The sequence below is a fragment of the Scyliorhinus torazame genome, chromosome 11 (assembly GCF_047496885.1).
Source record: "Scyliorhinus torazame isolate Kashiwa2021f chromosome 11, sScyTor2.1, whole genome shotgun sequence".
In the NCBI taxonomy this organism is placed as follows: domain Eukaryota; kingdom Metazoa; phylum Chordata; class Chondrichthyes; order Carcharhiniformes; family Scyliorhinidae; genus Scyliorhinus; species Scyliorhinus torazame.
In genome coordinates, this window is record NC_092717.1 from 73,066,549 (window position 1) to 73,082,076 (window position 15,528).

The 15,528-nt window shown below is 53.0% G+C and overlaps 1 long non-coding RNA gene across 1 annotated transcript; it reads left to right on the plus strand.

Annotated features, from left to right (window-relative positions):
• The first annotated feature begins 6,769 nt into the window (after positions 1-6,769).
• LOC140385995 (uncharacterized) lies at positions 6,770-15,140 on the plus strand. Its single transcript, XR_011933516.1, has 3 exons — positions 6,770-6,913; positions 7,949-7,999; positions 14,719-15,140. It is a non-coding gene; the product is annotated as an uncharacterized lncRNA (long non-coding RNA).
• Positions 15,141-15,528: the final 388 nt, after the last annotated feature.

Below are 15,528 nucleotides of genomic sequence, written 5' to 3' on the forward strand. Positions count from 1 at the left end.
AGGGTGGGTGAGTCCACTGGGGAGTGGACCTGTGCCCGGTCCAGGTAACCTTATGTGCGGTTGTCAGGGATACAGGGTGTGGGATGCAGCGAGCAGGGCCCCCCCGCTGCGGCCGGGGGTGTGTGGGCAGGGGGTGCGGGGGGTGGGTAACAATGGGCGGACTGGAGGATCCAGGGGTGGAAGACATCACCCATTGTCAGTCTCACAGTCTCTCCCAATTCTTTACAGATATTGATCAGTTATGGACAATATTTTGGACCCTGTGGAACTTTCCCCAGTGGTGCTGCTGGCAGGCCGGGCGGCCAGCCGCCGGAGAAGGCGGTGGCAGCAGCAGCGTCGACAGAGACTCAAGGCGGTGGCCCATGTGCGGAGCCCCGCCCCACACCCTGAACACCGGACGATCCAACAGGCCAGAGGGGGGCCCAGAGTGAGAGGCTCACGATGGCCCAAAGTATACAAGCTTCACTGGTTTTCCGAACAGATGACGAACACCATATGCTGCAGGAGGCTCCGCCTCAACAAGGGGACAGTGCGGTACCTGTGCCATGTCCTTGCAGACTTGGCACCATGTGGAGGAGGAGGATATCCGCACACGTTGGCCATCAAGGTCTCCGTAGCCCTGAACTTCTATGCCTCAGGATCATTCCAGTGGGGACTTGTGTGGCATTCACAAACCACAACCCACAAGTGTGAGAAATAATAAATTCTTTACCCGTCAGTCTGGCCTCAATAAAACTCGAGATGGATTTGTAGGCATAGTATTAGTTATTTTTATTCGACTTGCAAGTCTGACTCGTTTCACAAAAACCCAGAACACAAGCAGCCTCCTAGGTCTCCAGAATCGAGTGCTTCTGGAGAACAAAGAAATCTCTACCAACACATTCAAATGCCATCCTATAACCCTCCTGACCTGGCCATACATCCTAATTGGCTCACTTCTCATTTCTGCCTCTGGCCTCTTATTACCCAGCATCCTTTTCTCCTCATACTCTAAACACCCCATCCCCCCTCCCTTGCCATGCTCTCTGAAATCCTTTGTCTGTGAACTAACATGAATTAGACCGGCCTATATCTACATTACAGTAACTAATATATTTAAAGTAACTATTTTATATCACATTCATCAAGTGCATCGTGAGGTCACGGATGCCTTGTTTGCCAGGGCAGTTAGCCCGGCAAACAACTTTGACATGGACCAAGCCCAACATGATGACCAAGCAGCTTGATGCGCCGCCATGAATGGCATGCCCCAGGCCCAGGGGCTAATAGATGTCACACGTGTGCTCACCAGGCTGTCCAAGGAATGCCCTACATCAACAAAAAGGGGTTCCATTCCCTGAACACCCAGCCCGTGTGCAACCACCAGATGAGGATCATCTGAACAAGCCCCCTGACGCACTATCCTGCGGTAGATGTGCCAGCGCACAAGTGGACCGACTCCAGGCTCTCCACTATGACCTCTGCCACCCGGGGGTCACCCGGTTCTTCCATTTCATCAAGGCCCACAACCTGCCCTACTCCATTGAGGAGGTCAGGACTGTCACCAGAGACTGCCAGGTCTGCGCGGAGTGCAAGCCGCACTTCTACCGGCCAGATCGAGTGCACCTGGTGAAGGCCTCCCGCCCCTTTGAGCACCAAAGCATGGACTTCAAAGGGCCCCTCCCCTCCACCGACCGTAACACGTACTTTCTGAACGTGGTCGATGAGTACTCCCGGTTCCCTTTCGCCATCCCATGTCCCGATATGACTTCTGCCATGGTCATTAAAGCCCTCCACAGCATCTTCACACTGTTCGGTTTCCCCACCTACGTCCACATCGATCGGGGATCCTCTTTTATGAGTGATGAGCTGCGTCAGCTCCTGCTCAGCAAGGGCATCGCCTCGAGCAGGACGACCAGCTACAACCCCTGGGGAAACGGACAGGTGGAGAGGGAGAATGGGACGGTCTGGAAGGCCGTCCTGCTGGCCCTGTGGTCTAAAAATCTCCCGGTCTCCCGCTGGCAGGAGGTCCTCCCCGACGCGCTCGACTCCATCCGATTGCTCCTCTGCACCGCGACTAGCAAGACCCCTCATGAACGTCTCTTGGCTTTCCCCAGGAAGTCCACCTCCGCGGTCTCGCTCCTAACATGGCTGACAGTTCCTGGACCAGTCCTCCTTCGCAAGCATGTGCGGACCCATAAGTCGGACCCTTTGGTCGAAAGGGTCCACCTCCTACACGCGAACCCGCAGTACGCCTACGTGACGCACCCCGACGGGCGCCAGGACACAGTCTCCCTACAGGACCTTGCACCCGCTGGATCCCCACCCACGGCCCCTGACTTGGCACTACCCCCCCCCCCCCCCCCCCCCCAGCTGCCTCATTCACTCCTGCGCCACTTCCCCAGCAAACCTCACCGCAGCCCCCGCCCCAGGAGGATCCGTCCTCCCATTGGTTCCACTCAGGGGTAACGAAGACGAGGACAACACGCTCCCGGAGACACAGGTGACCAAGTCGGCGCCCACATCACCACCAGGACTGAGGCGATCGCAGAGGAGGGTCAAGGCCCCCAACAGACTGAACTTGTAATTCTTTTTTCCACCACCCCCGCCGGACTCTTTTTTAACAGGGGGTGAATATGGTAGTCACCACTAGCAGTATTATCTGTATTATGGTAAGACACGTATAATAGAGGTACATGGGTAAATCTCTGTCTGCTGGCTCCGCCCAGTAGGCGGCGTATTAATGTGTGTGCTCACCGGTGCTGCAGCCATTCTGGTGGCAGCTACAGGAGGCACAACATCTTTGCTCAATAAAGCCTCGATTATTCCACTTCTCTCGTCTTTGTGGTAATTGATGGTGCATCACATTGTGAAGCAGCTCATCTGCAAGGCCGCGGATTCTGCGTCTGACATTCACCTTGCGCTGCTTGCGTACAGGGCGACCTCACTGTCCACTGGCATGTCGCCGGCTCAACTCCTGATGAACAGGGACCTGCGAACGACACTTCCAGCCAAACACGTGCCCAACCTGGATCACCTCCCGGTGCTGCAGAAGGTGCAGCAACTCAGAGACCGGCAAAAACAGGGCTATGATGCTCATGCCACCGATTTGCCCGTGTTATCCCCGTCCGACACTGTTCGGGTCAAAATCCCTGATGAAGGCTGGTCAGCTCCAGCTATCGTTGTTCGACCCCCGCTTGTATGTTGTGCGTCTGGCTGATGGTTCTGTTGTGCGACAAAACAGACGGGCACTGCGCAAAGTTGCCTGCCCACAACCACATTCTTCTCCGTTTCCTTCTGTTGTTTTGCCACCTCCTGATAACTCGACTCACGAGGCCACCAGTCAGGCTTCAATCCCACCCATCAAGGCGCTGTCGTCCCCACCACCACCTCTCCGGCGGTCGACCAGGATCAGACGCAAGCCACAGAGACTGGACTTATGAACATTTGTTCTGTTTGCTATGTTCTGTGTTCTCGCATTAGACAGCTGTTTTCACATGTACATATGTTCACATCCACTGCATGTATATATGTTAATATTGGCCTATTCTTGTAAATACGTTCACATATGTCATCCAAACATTTAAAAAATGGAGAGATGTCATGATAATCAGACATACACAATGATATACAGACAAGCAGCCAATGGACACAGAGAACAGAACATGCCCAATAAGCAGGCAGGACCCTCAGGGGTGGGATCTGACTACAAAAGACATGAGGCACTCACACTCTGCCTCTTTCCACTGATGAACATCTAGAGAGTCAGTCAAGGGTGTTGTTACAATCTCACACCACCACGTGGCTAAGAGTCAGTCAGACAGAGTAACCGCACTTAAGTTAGCAGAGAGTCGAACTCACAGAGAACTGTGCTAACTGTGCTATTAGTTCAATAAACCTGATTGAACTAACTTCAAGGTCTGGAGTATCTTTCTGATCTAAGCTGCATCCAGTTGCAGCCAGTGTTATACCAGTCTACCTAACACGACAGTGCTGTCTAGTATACCTCCCGCTTTGTGGTGATCTGCTGTGCCCTCCACAACCTGGCACAGCAGTGGGATGATGTGCTGGAGGCGCAGGGGAAGGAAAATGTGGCCACCTCCGAGGAGGAGGAGAATGAGGACAACAAGGCACTGGACCAGGAGGGGCCTGGAGAGGACCCACAGGACCAGCCAGAGGATGGAGGACAGGTGGAAGCGCGAAGGTCTGGCAAACCCGGAGGGCCAAGGAGGCCCTCATCATCACCCGCTTCACATGGACGTCCATCAATCCCCTCTCCCCACCCCCCCTTCCCGTCCCCCTCCCCTCATCCCTCTGCACCCCCGCCTTCACCATCTGCCCCTCCCCCCACCCCCACCCCCTTCATTTCCCATACTTCCAAGGTCTGTGTAACATCAATCCAAGGTGATGGGATTGTGTTGGCAATGTCAGCGGGTCACTATCGGAGGGCAGGGGTTGATGATATCCCTCAGAGAGCTGAGCACTGGTGCTCCTCATTCAATGCTATAGTCTGACCTCTATCTGTCTGCTGAGTGTGCACTCACATCTCTCACCTGCACGTGGAGTGCCTGGCTGCGGAAGAGGGGGTGCATGCTTAGCCTTCCGTGCTTTATCACTGCGTCTAGGTGTATCCTCAGGCCTTACATCAGAGGTGGAGGCAGCCAGCTGCTTACCATGTCCCATGGCCTTCAATGCCCGAGATCGGTATCCACTGAGGGCCCTGGGGCCAAAGGTCACGGCACACTTGCCGGCGGCACATTCTGCCATGCCGCACAGTACTGGGTGCTGACTGTGTGACGTGGCGTTCTCAGGGGTGTACAACTCGGGGGAGCTGGTGGCCACTGTCGCCACTCCGTAGGATGGATCTGGGTTTCCATCCAGGCCGATTGGTGCCTTTAGGGCCCTGGGGTTCACCTTGGGACGGAGGCGGTTCGAACCCCAGCTGCCCCTGTGTCATCTGGCTCTGCCAGCTCTGATGGCTCCCCAATGTCTGCAGCATGGTGTTAACCCCCTCAGCGATGCTCCTCAGTGACTAGGCCATGCTGTGCAGTGCGTCTGCAATGCCCACCTGCAACTGGAAACAAGTTCCACAGTGTCATGATATTCAAACATACATCATAACACATACATAATGATAGACAGACCAATGGACCAATTAGCACACATAACACGACAGCCAATCACAGGCAAGAGCAGACACGGTATAAAACAAGAAACACGACACTTCCTAGGCTGTCCACCTGGAGACAGTACAGGGCCAGGACCTCATAGCAAGACACTCACACAGTCACAACGTGCTGAGTACCAAGTCTGATGTATAAATAGTTAAATGGAATAAAACTGCGTTGTACCAATCGCAACCGTGTTGGTTCGTCTGTACCTCAGTGCACCCAACACTTCACACAGCACCTGGGCTATTCCCATCTGAGACTGGGGCATGTCCCGCAGCGCCTCATCAAGGTCCGCTAAGTACTGGCAGGTGACGTCCCCCAGCGAGTCGGACGTTCTACCGAGGCCCTCAGCCATGGCCGTCACCAACTGAGCCTCACCATGAACAGCTCCAGCAATGCTGCTGATGTCATGCACCAGGTTCTCCACTGCAGTCACCATCCTAGCCGTGTTGGCCTCTGTGCCATGCATTGCCGGCGCCATCTCTTGCACTCGTAGCCTTTGGGACTCCTCCAATCGACTATGGACATGCTGGACGTTTGCTGATACCCCCCTCTGAATATCATGGCTGTACCCTATGCATCAACTCCGGGTAATCCTGGTCCAGAGGCTCGGCATCTGATTGGGACCCAGCTTGGCCCTGGGATCCGGCACACTTCTGACTGCTAGCTTGTCTGGGCATTCCTGCCGCCACCTATCTGGCGCCTCGCCACTCTGCTCCCATCGGTTGTGGCCCAACTTCTCCTGCGGGGACACAGAGAGGGCATCGTTAAGCACACACGTGATTACTCGCGGGTGAGTGGGGAGCTTGGGGGTTGTAGGAGGGAGCTTGGGGGATGGGCCTTTTGGGGGATGGGGAGTATGGGGGGGGGGTTGGGGGGGAGGGTATGTTGCAGGGCAGGGGTGGTTTGGGGTGCTCACCCAAGTGCCCCGGTGGAGGTCGTTGACCTTCTTGCAGTACTGGGTGCCAGTCCTCCTGCTCTCACCCCCCGAGCTGACGGCCACTGCCACTTGCTCCCAGGCGGCATTGGCTGCCCCGTGGCTGACCTTTCTGGACCCTTGGGGGAACAGGGCATGCCATCAGGCCTCGCCCGCATCCAACAGTTGTCCCAGGCTGGCCTCCATGGCGGCATGGATGTCAGCAAGGGGGCTGGTTTAGCACAGGGCTAAATCGCTGGCTTTTAAAGCAGGCCAAGACAGGCCAGCAGCACGGTTCAATTCCCATACCAGCCTCCCTGAACAGGCGCCGGAATGTGGCGACTAGGGGCTTTTCACAGTAACTTCATTTGAAGCCTACTTGTGACAATAAGCGATTTTCATTTCATTTTCATGTGAGCTGTGTGGGATTGGCTGTGCAGGAACGGTTTAAGTGCCGGCAAGCGTGGTCCCGGGCGAATCAGCCGGTGAACCATGATTTGCAGCGTGAATCCCATGGGGCCTCGTTAAGAGGGTAAATTCACATTTTATCATAATGATGACCTCGCCAGACTGAGTGTCGCGGAGCTCGCGCTATTTCCCGCTCACTACTACACTTAGAAACTTTTCCATTAAATCGCGCCCCATATTAGTGAGTGTGTTCGTGTATGTGCATTTCAGTCCATCAGAAGTATGCAGAGTATTTAGATTATGCTGTCAATCAATGTATCGTTTTAACACTGATTTGATGGCAGAGTTGCCACTTTGGAGATCAGCGCACCAGCTGATGCCCTCTCTTAACCTTGCATTCCGCAGGAGGAAGAACCCTGCTCAGCAGTATGACTTAAAGGTACAATCATCGAATGTTTACCACTATAATTGCTAATTGATTTCTACTGTTTGTTACTATTTTTGTAAAAGGAGTTTCTTGTTTGCTGGAGCTCTTTAAAGTTGTTCTAAGTGCTGCAGGCAGTGTTAGCTGGTACTGACAGATTCTGTCCTGACTTCAAAGCTTTTGTAGTTGCTCCCAAACATGGATGCACTAGTTAGAATGATCTTTGAAATGCTGCGTGACCTTGCTTTCCAATCCCTTCATGTTCATACTCCTCCGTACCGCTGTAATCTCCTCCAGCCCGACAACCCTTCAAGGTATCTACACTGTTCTAATTCTGCCCTCTTGAGGATCTCCAGTTTAATATCGCTCCACAATTGGTTCTACATTGCATACTTAGTCTTCAAAGCATGCAGATCTCAATGGTACCGATTCACATTGACATTGGGAGTTTAATGGAAGTTAAACAGAGTCTTGTGTCGAGCTGTATTAAACAGACCCCTACTTCATTTCAGGGCCCCAGCGAGGAACGCCGCTCCAAGGCCACACTTAGTCCCATTTTCTGCACTAACAAGCTCCGCTCACCAGTGCAGGGAGAGATCTTGTGGCACCCTAATCCCTGAGCACCCCCCCCCTCCCACAGCAGCCTCCGGACACCCCACCAACACCCCAGTTCACCTATAAGGACTCCTTAAGCCCCCTGCATGGGCAGGGCACCCTCAGGCCCGATCCCCAGCACAATGCCACCTTGGCAGTGCCCCTGCCAGGTTGGCAGTGCCACCTGGGCATCCTGGCAGCACCTGGGCATCAGGCCTGCAGTGCCAAGGTGGCATCAGGGGGTGCCAGGGTACCACCCTGCCAGAGCCCAACCACTCAGGGGGCCCCAATTGCACTTCAGAGTTACCCAACCATGAAGGAAGATGAATGAAGCAAGGCTGAGAGCTGTGTGCGTGTGGAAGCTGTCAATCACAGCCCTCTAAGGGAACTGAATGAATGGCTTACAACTCAAGGATCTGAGGGGTTTAAACACAGCTGGTTGCATTCTCGTTCCAGGAATTGACACCTGGTGCTTCCTGTGTCTGAGCCTGCAAGTGTATTGACCAGGTGAGTGTTACAACAGTAATTTATTTCACTGCCTCTGTCTGGACTGCTTTCTAGCTTCCTGACAGGGGTCTCTTTTCTGGGGGGGTTCCCTATTTGGGGGGTCTCTGGGGAGTCTCTTTATTTAGTGGTTTCTGTGGGGAATATGGGGCTGGATTCTCCATTTTTGGGACAAAGTCCCCACACCATCATGAAAACTGGTCTTTTACGCCAGGAAATCTGCCGTCAAAAGGCCGCAGATTCACCGTCTTAGCAGAGAGCCATCGTACAGCTCGCAGGTCCACCTGCCGATATGGCCCCCCGCACTTCCGGGTCAGAGGCCGCGCATGCGCACACCGGCGGCCTGCAGCGGCTGCACTATGCTGCATGGCGGACTCAGCCGCGGACCTGGACCGGCAAAATAATGCCCCGCATCGGCTGCTTGCGCACCCACATTGCCCCCAGCCCCGAATGAGGACCCCCTGCCCTCCCTACACCGTGGTGACCCCGGACTGAGTCCGCAGCCGCCACGAGAGGATACCGGACGGTGGGACCACACGAGTCCCACGCCATCGGGAATTCGGCCGATCGGCACCGGAGCATTGCGGGGCGAACCTCAAGCAATGGTCCGGCATGGTAGATCCTCGGCGGCGATTTCCGAGGTGCGGAAAATTAAAAACCGGCGCCACTCCCGGTTTTGGCACCAAAACAGATTCTCCGCCCCGTCGCCGAACGCGATTTCGCCCATGGTGCCCGGCCCGCTAAGTGCATCCTCAAGCTGGTGCGCAGGCAAGAACCCTGATCCCGCCGCCAGTAGGGGGCTAGAACATCAGAAACATGCGCCGATCCCAATTTTTCCCCAACATCCCGATTCTCTGTCGTATCGGGAACCCCACTACCGGCGGCAGAGAATTTTGTGCCTTCTTTCGTGTCAGCTGTGCAAGTTATTTGTAGAGGATTGGAGCACTCCAAATTTGAGGGTAGGGGGAAATACAACACCATTTATTAAGGGGGAAATCAAAAGTCAAAAACACTTTTCCGGTTAACGGAGGAGTAATAAGAGGAGAAATCAGAGTTGTTAAAATTAATTCCCCTCCTGTCCGTAACAGAAATTAAAAGCACTATCTGGGAAAACCCAATTTGAAATTGACTGGAGTCCAAGTTAAGAGACAAGTCAAATTACAGATAAAAGAGTCATTTGGAAATCAAAAGAGGAAACTCGGTTGCTGGGACTAATATTAAGACAATTAAGTAACCACAGCACATTCCTTGTGCTAACACTCAGAAAGTGGCAACATCCGATGCCCAAATGTTTAGTCAGCAAGAGAATTTAAGTGAGGAACGTTTGGAGACCCTCAGCACAGATCAATGTAAAGCTCTGGCTAGCGAGATACAGTTCAAATTGCAAATCCAGAACACTCGTGAGGAGCCAACTCTACATCAGAAAATGCTGGACAATATCTGCGTGTCTGACAGGCACTGCTGAGATTGTCCGGCATTTTCTGCTTTTGTTTCAGATCCCACATCCGCAGTAATTTGCTTTTATCAAACAGTTTATGATCATTTGGAAAGATACAGCTTAATCCAGGATAGTCAGCACGGATTTGTGAGGGGTAAGTCTTGCCTCACAAGTTTGATTGAATTCTTTGAGGAGGTAACTAAGTACACAGATGAAGGTAGAGCAGTTGATGTCGTATACATGGATTTTAGTAAGGCGTTTGATAAGGTGCCCCATGGTCGGCTCATGCAGAAAGTAAGGAGGCATGGCATAGAGGAAAATTTGGCCAATTGGATCAGTAACTGGCTATCACATAGAAGACAGAGGGTGGTGGTAGATGGTAAATTTTCATCCTGGAGCCCAGTCACCAGTGGTGTACCACAGGGATCAGTGCTGGGTCCTCTGCTATTTGTGATTTTTATCAATGACTTGGATGATGGATTGAAGGTTGGGTTAGTAAATTTGCTGACGACACCAAGATTGGTGGAGTAGTGGATAATGTGGAGGGCCGTTGTAGGCTGCAAAGAGACATTGATAGGATGCAGAGCTGGGCTGAAAAGTGGCAGATGGAGTTTAACACTGATAAGTGCGAGGTGATTCATTTTGGTAGGACAAATTTGAATGCAGATTACAGGGAAACGGCAGGGTTCTGAAGAATGTGGAGGAGGAGAGAGATCTCGGAGTTCATGTCCATAGATCTCTGAAACTTGCCACCTAAGTGGATAGAGCCGTGAAGAAAGCCTATGGTGTGTTAGCATTTATTAACAGGGGCATTGAGTTTAAGAGGCATGAGGTCCTGCTGCAACCGTACAAGACCTTGGTTAGACCACATTTGGAGTATTGTGTGCAGTTCTGGTCACCTCATTATAGGAAGGATGTGGAAGCATTGGAAAGGGTGCAAAGGAGATTTACCAGGATGCTGCCTGGATTGGAGGGTAGGTCTTATGAGGAAAAGTTGAGGGAGCTAGGGCTTTTCTCATTGAAGCGAAGGAGGATGAGAGGTGACTTCATTGAGGTGTATAAGATGATGAGAGGGATAGAGTGGACGTTCAGCGACTTTTTCCTCGGGTGGATGTAGCTGTTACAAGGGGGCATAACTATAAGGTTCATGGTGGGAGATATAGGAGGGATGTCAGAGGTAGGTTCTTTACTCAGAGAGTGGTTGGGCGTGCAACGCATTCCCAGCTATGGTAGTGGAGTCGGACCCTTTAGGAACTTTCAAGCGGTTATTGGATAGGCATATAGAGTGCACTAGAATGATTGGGAGTAGGTTGATTTGATCTTAGTTTCAGACTAGTTCGGCACAATATCGTGGGCCGAAGGGCCTGTACTGTGCTGTACAGTTCTATGTTCTATGTTTGAACAGCGAAAACAAATTGAGTTCGACTGATGGATAAGAGCCCTGAAAATCCCACACTCCTGTGAGGGGTTGCGTAAGCTGGTAGTTTTGGAGGAATTCAAAAATTGCCTCCCCACCAACCTGTGAATTCACCCAGAGGGACAGAGAATCCTCACGGCCAGGGGTGCAGCAGTCACAGCAGGTGGCCATAACCTCACCCACTGACCTGTAAACTCCAACAGACCCTTTCCAAACTATGGCCAGGAGCATTGGGAAGATGAACAGGGCGATCCAGATAGGAAAAGGCTGGCACCCTGGAAAGACAACCCAAAAAAGGGCAAGAGAAGCCCCCCACTCACCTCTCCCCCCAGCTCACAGCCCAAAAGGAAGATTCCCAGAGGCCAGTGTATTCTCATTGAAACAAGGTAGGCCATTTCAGACACGAATGCTGGAGATTGCGAGGCAAGCCAGTTGGCCGAATAGGGATTCACACAAATATTCCCTAAAGAACACCCCAATGAGTAGTGCAGAAGAGCTGGAAGAGCCAAATTGTACCGTTTGGAGGGCATGGCACTATATGTGTCTGAGACGTACAAGCTCCCAGAGATCTTCCAGACTTTTGTCCCATCCCACCTACCTGTCCTGAAATATCTGCAAGTCCATAGTACTGCTCTGGGACACAGGGGCAAACCAGTCCTTTACATTAGAGGGAATCTTAAACCTAGCCCCATGAGACCTCCCTGAAGGCCAAAGCCCTGATCAGTGGAGTAGGAGGAGGATCTGTGTTTGCAACTCTCTATCGGGTACACCTAGAGTGTGACCTTGTTACAGGGCCCCTAAGCTACCAGTAGCAGCAATCGATTTCCTCCTTGGAAACTATTTGGCTGCATAGCAGCCAGGTTTTAGACAGTGAAAGATATGAATCCGAGACCAATAAACAGAAATCTGCTGAAGGGCAGAAAGCTGGAGGAGGTCAACTGGCCCAGAAGGGCGGGACAGCCCTGAGAGACCTTAATAGGGGTGATGGGGCTGTGCTGGACTGCCTCACAGGGGGATATGGCTGTTCCTGGGGGTGAATGGAATCCGCCAGTGTTGTACCGTGCCCATTTCCCAGGGCTGTCCAATTGGTGTTCAGTCTGCAGCTCTCAGAAATCCCAAACTGACTGGTGTGGCCAATCTTTGTTTTCCGCTCACACACACATTGTGGTGATTTTAAAAAACCTTCTTCAAATTACAAAATTGAGTTAAGCGGTTGTTATTACAGGAATATTTCCTGGACATTTTAAAACATTTTTCAAAATCAATTTTTAAAACTGAAAATGGTTTATGCATTTTGCTGCTGCTCACTGGCCCTTACTGCTGATCACTGGCCCTCACTGCTGCTCACAGGCCCTCACTGCTGATCACTGGCCCTCACTGCTGCTCACTGGCCCTCACTGCTGCTCACAGGCCCTCACTGCTGCTCACAGGCCCTCACTGCTGATCACTGGCCCTCACTGCTGATCACTGGCCCTCACTGCTGCTCACAGGCCCTCACTGCTGATCACTGGCCCTCACTGCTGACCACTGGCCCTCACTGCTGCTCACTGGCCCTCACTGCTGCTCAATGGCCCTCACTGCTGCTCACTGGCCCTCACTGGCCCTCACTGATGCTCACTGGCCCTCACTGCTGCTCACAGGCCCTCACTGCTGCTCACAGGCCCTCACTGCTGATCACTGGCCCTCACTGCTGATCACTGGCCCTCACTGCTGCTCACAGGCCCTCACTGCTGATCACTGGCCCTCACTGCTGACCACTGGCCCTCACTGCTGCTCACTGGCCCTCACTGCTGATCACTGGCCCTCACTACTGATCACTGGCCCTCACTGCTGATCACTGGCCCTCACTGCTGATCACTGGCCCTCACTGCTGATCACTGGCCCTCACTGCTGCTCACTGGCCCTCACTGCTGATCACTGGCCCTCACTGCTGCTCACTGGCCCTCACTGCTGCTCACTGGCCCTCACTGCTGCTCACTGGCCCTCACTGCTGCTCACTGGCCCTCACTGCTGCTCACTGGCCCTCACTGCTGATCACTGGCCCTCACTGCTGCTCACTGGCCCTCACTGCTGCTCACTGGCCCTCACTGCTGCTCACTGGCCCTCACTGCTGCTCACTGGCCCTCACTGCTGCTCACTGGCCCTCACTGCTGCACACTGGCCCTCACTGCTGATCACTGGCCCTCACTGCTGATCACTGGCCCTCACTGCTGCTCACTGGCCCTCACTGCTGATCACTGGCCCTCACTGCTGATCACTGGCCCTCACTGCTGCTCACTGGCCCTCACTGCTGCTCACTGGCCCTCACTGCTGCTCACTGGCCCTCACTGCTGATCACTGGCCCTCACTGCTGCTCACTGGCCCTCACTGCTGCTCACTGGCCCTCACTGCTGATCACTGGCCCTCACTGCTGCTCACTGGCCCTCACTGCTGATCACTGGCCCTCACTGCTGCTCACTGGCCCTCACTGCTGCTCACTGGCCCTCACTGCTGCTCACTGGCCCTCACTGCTGCTCACTGGCCCTCACTGCTGCTCACTGGCCCTCACTGCTGCTCACTGGCCCTCACTGCTGCTCAATGGCCCTCACTGCTGCTCACTGGCCCTCACTGGCCCTCACTGATGCTCACTGGCCCTCACTGCTGCTCACTGGCCCTCACTGGCCCTCACTGCTGCTCACTGGCCCTCACTGCTGCTCACTGGCCCTCACTGGCCCTCACTGCTGCTCACTGGCCCTCACTGGCCCTCACTGATGCTCACTGGCCCTCACTGCTGCTCACTGGCCCTCACTGCTGCTCACTGGCCCTCACTGCTGCTCACTGGCCCTCACTGGCCCTCACTGATACTCACTGGCCCTCACTGCTGCTCACTGGCCCTCACTGGCCCTCACTGCTGCTCACTGGCCCTCACTGCTGATCACTGGCCCTCACTGATGCTCACTGGCCCTCAGTTTTTATTATTTTGTCACAACTCAAACCTATTGTTGAGGCACGTTGGCCGGGTTTCTCCGAGCCCGCGGCAGGTCGGAGAATCGCCGGGGGTGCGCGGGAATCCTGCCACGCCGCTCCGATGCCGGGCCGCCGATTGTCTGAAAGCGGGCCCGCAGCGATTCTCCGCACTGGACGGGCCGAGTGCCCGCCGAGTCCTGCTGCCGTGGTTCACATATGGTCCCACCCGGCGGACCCTCGGCATTCTGGGGGCCGTCCTGTTGGGGGGGCGGGGGGATCCGACTCCGGGCGGGGCCCCCACGGTGGCCAGGCCCATGATCGGGGGCTACCAATCGGCGGGTGCGCTCATTCCGGGGAGGGCCTATGTTCCCAGACGCCGGGCCCCTGTAGGGCTCTGCCATGTTGCGTGGGGGCTGGCGTGGAGATGGCAACTACGCACATGTGCCGGCACGGAGACGGCGGTCGCGCGCATGCACGGACCCGCGCCGGCTGTGGAGGGGCGGCTTTCAGGGCCGGAGCAATGCACAGCGCTCCAGTGCCGTTCTAGCCCCCTGAAATCCGGAGAATAATTGGGCCAGGAGGCCCGTTGATGCCGGCGTACACCACTCCGGTGTTTCCGCCGGCATCAACACTTGGCCGGGATTTCGGAGAATCCCAGCCAGTGTATACAGGATATGGCATTACATAATAAGTTTGGTTATGTTCTCAAATGTTGTAAATATGTATTATTTCCTCAGAGTTGCAGAAAGGACTTCAAACAAAACATAGATTGATTTTATCGGTTCAGTTTTTAAAATAATCGATTGAATTGGATTAGATCGGTTTATTGTCAATTTACCGCGATGTTTGTGTCACATTTTTTTTCACATTTGCTTTTTTTCTCCCCCATTTTTCTTTGGACATAATGTTCCTACTTTACAGAACCCTATTGTCACACAAACAAAAATGTCGGCAAGGTGCGATGCTGAAGTGGGATATCTGAGCAGCGATGTCTGAAATGTGACGAACTGTCACGTGTGCTACCATGCACCTACTGCTTCACTGGTACAAAATTTCTTAGCTTAGTGAAAGTCTAAGGTGGGAGCTGAAGTGACACAAATTTGAAGCTATCTCCTTGGCCCGCCATCTTTTTTAGTTGGCAACTTTTGATGACTGCTCATTTTTGATTGTTTTTCGTATATCTGTGGGCGTTTTATATATGTACCCACTTGGCTTTCTTTGATTGCTGCTTTCCCTGTTCAAAGAGTTGTGGTTTGTTGGAGTTATACGCCTAGGAATCTATTTAATTAAGTGTATGCCACAAAATTTGCAAATGAATTTCACAGTAACTTCATTGCAGTGATGTAAGCCTACTTGTGACACTAATAAAGATTATTATTATTATAACCACCACCAGACTTATTAAGTGTTGCTGTAAGTCCCTCACTCCCATGTTTCCAGTAAACATGCTAGCCAAGTCTGACCTGGTGTTCAATGGTTTTTCCTCGGGGAACATTTGGCAAAGGGTTTTTATCTTTACTTCTCGAAACCAAATGCAAAATCTCAGACGTGTCTCAGCTCAAACTACCAAATTTCAGATGAACTTTATGAATGCCTTAACCTAATTTGAACAGACAATAGTTATTCTCATGACAATCATTTTTTTTCAGACCTATAGTGCCACCAAGTGGGATAAGCAAGGCACTAGTCCAACTCGATAATTTAATTTCTATTAAAAGTTGCTAAGCCATT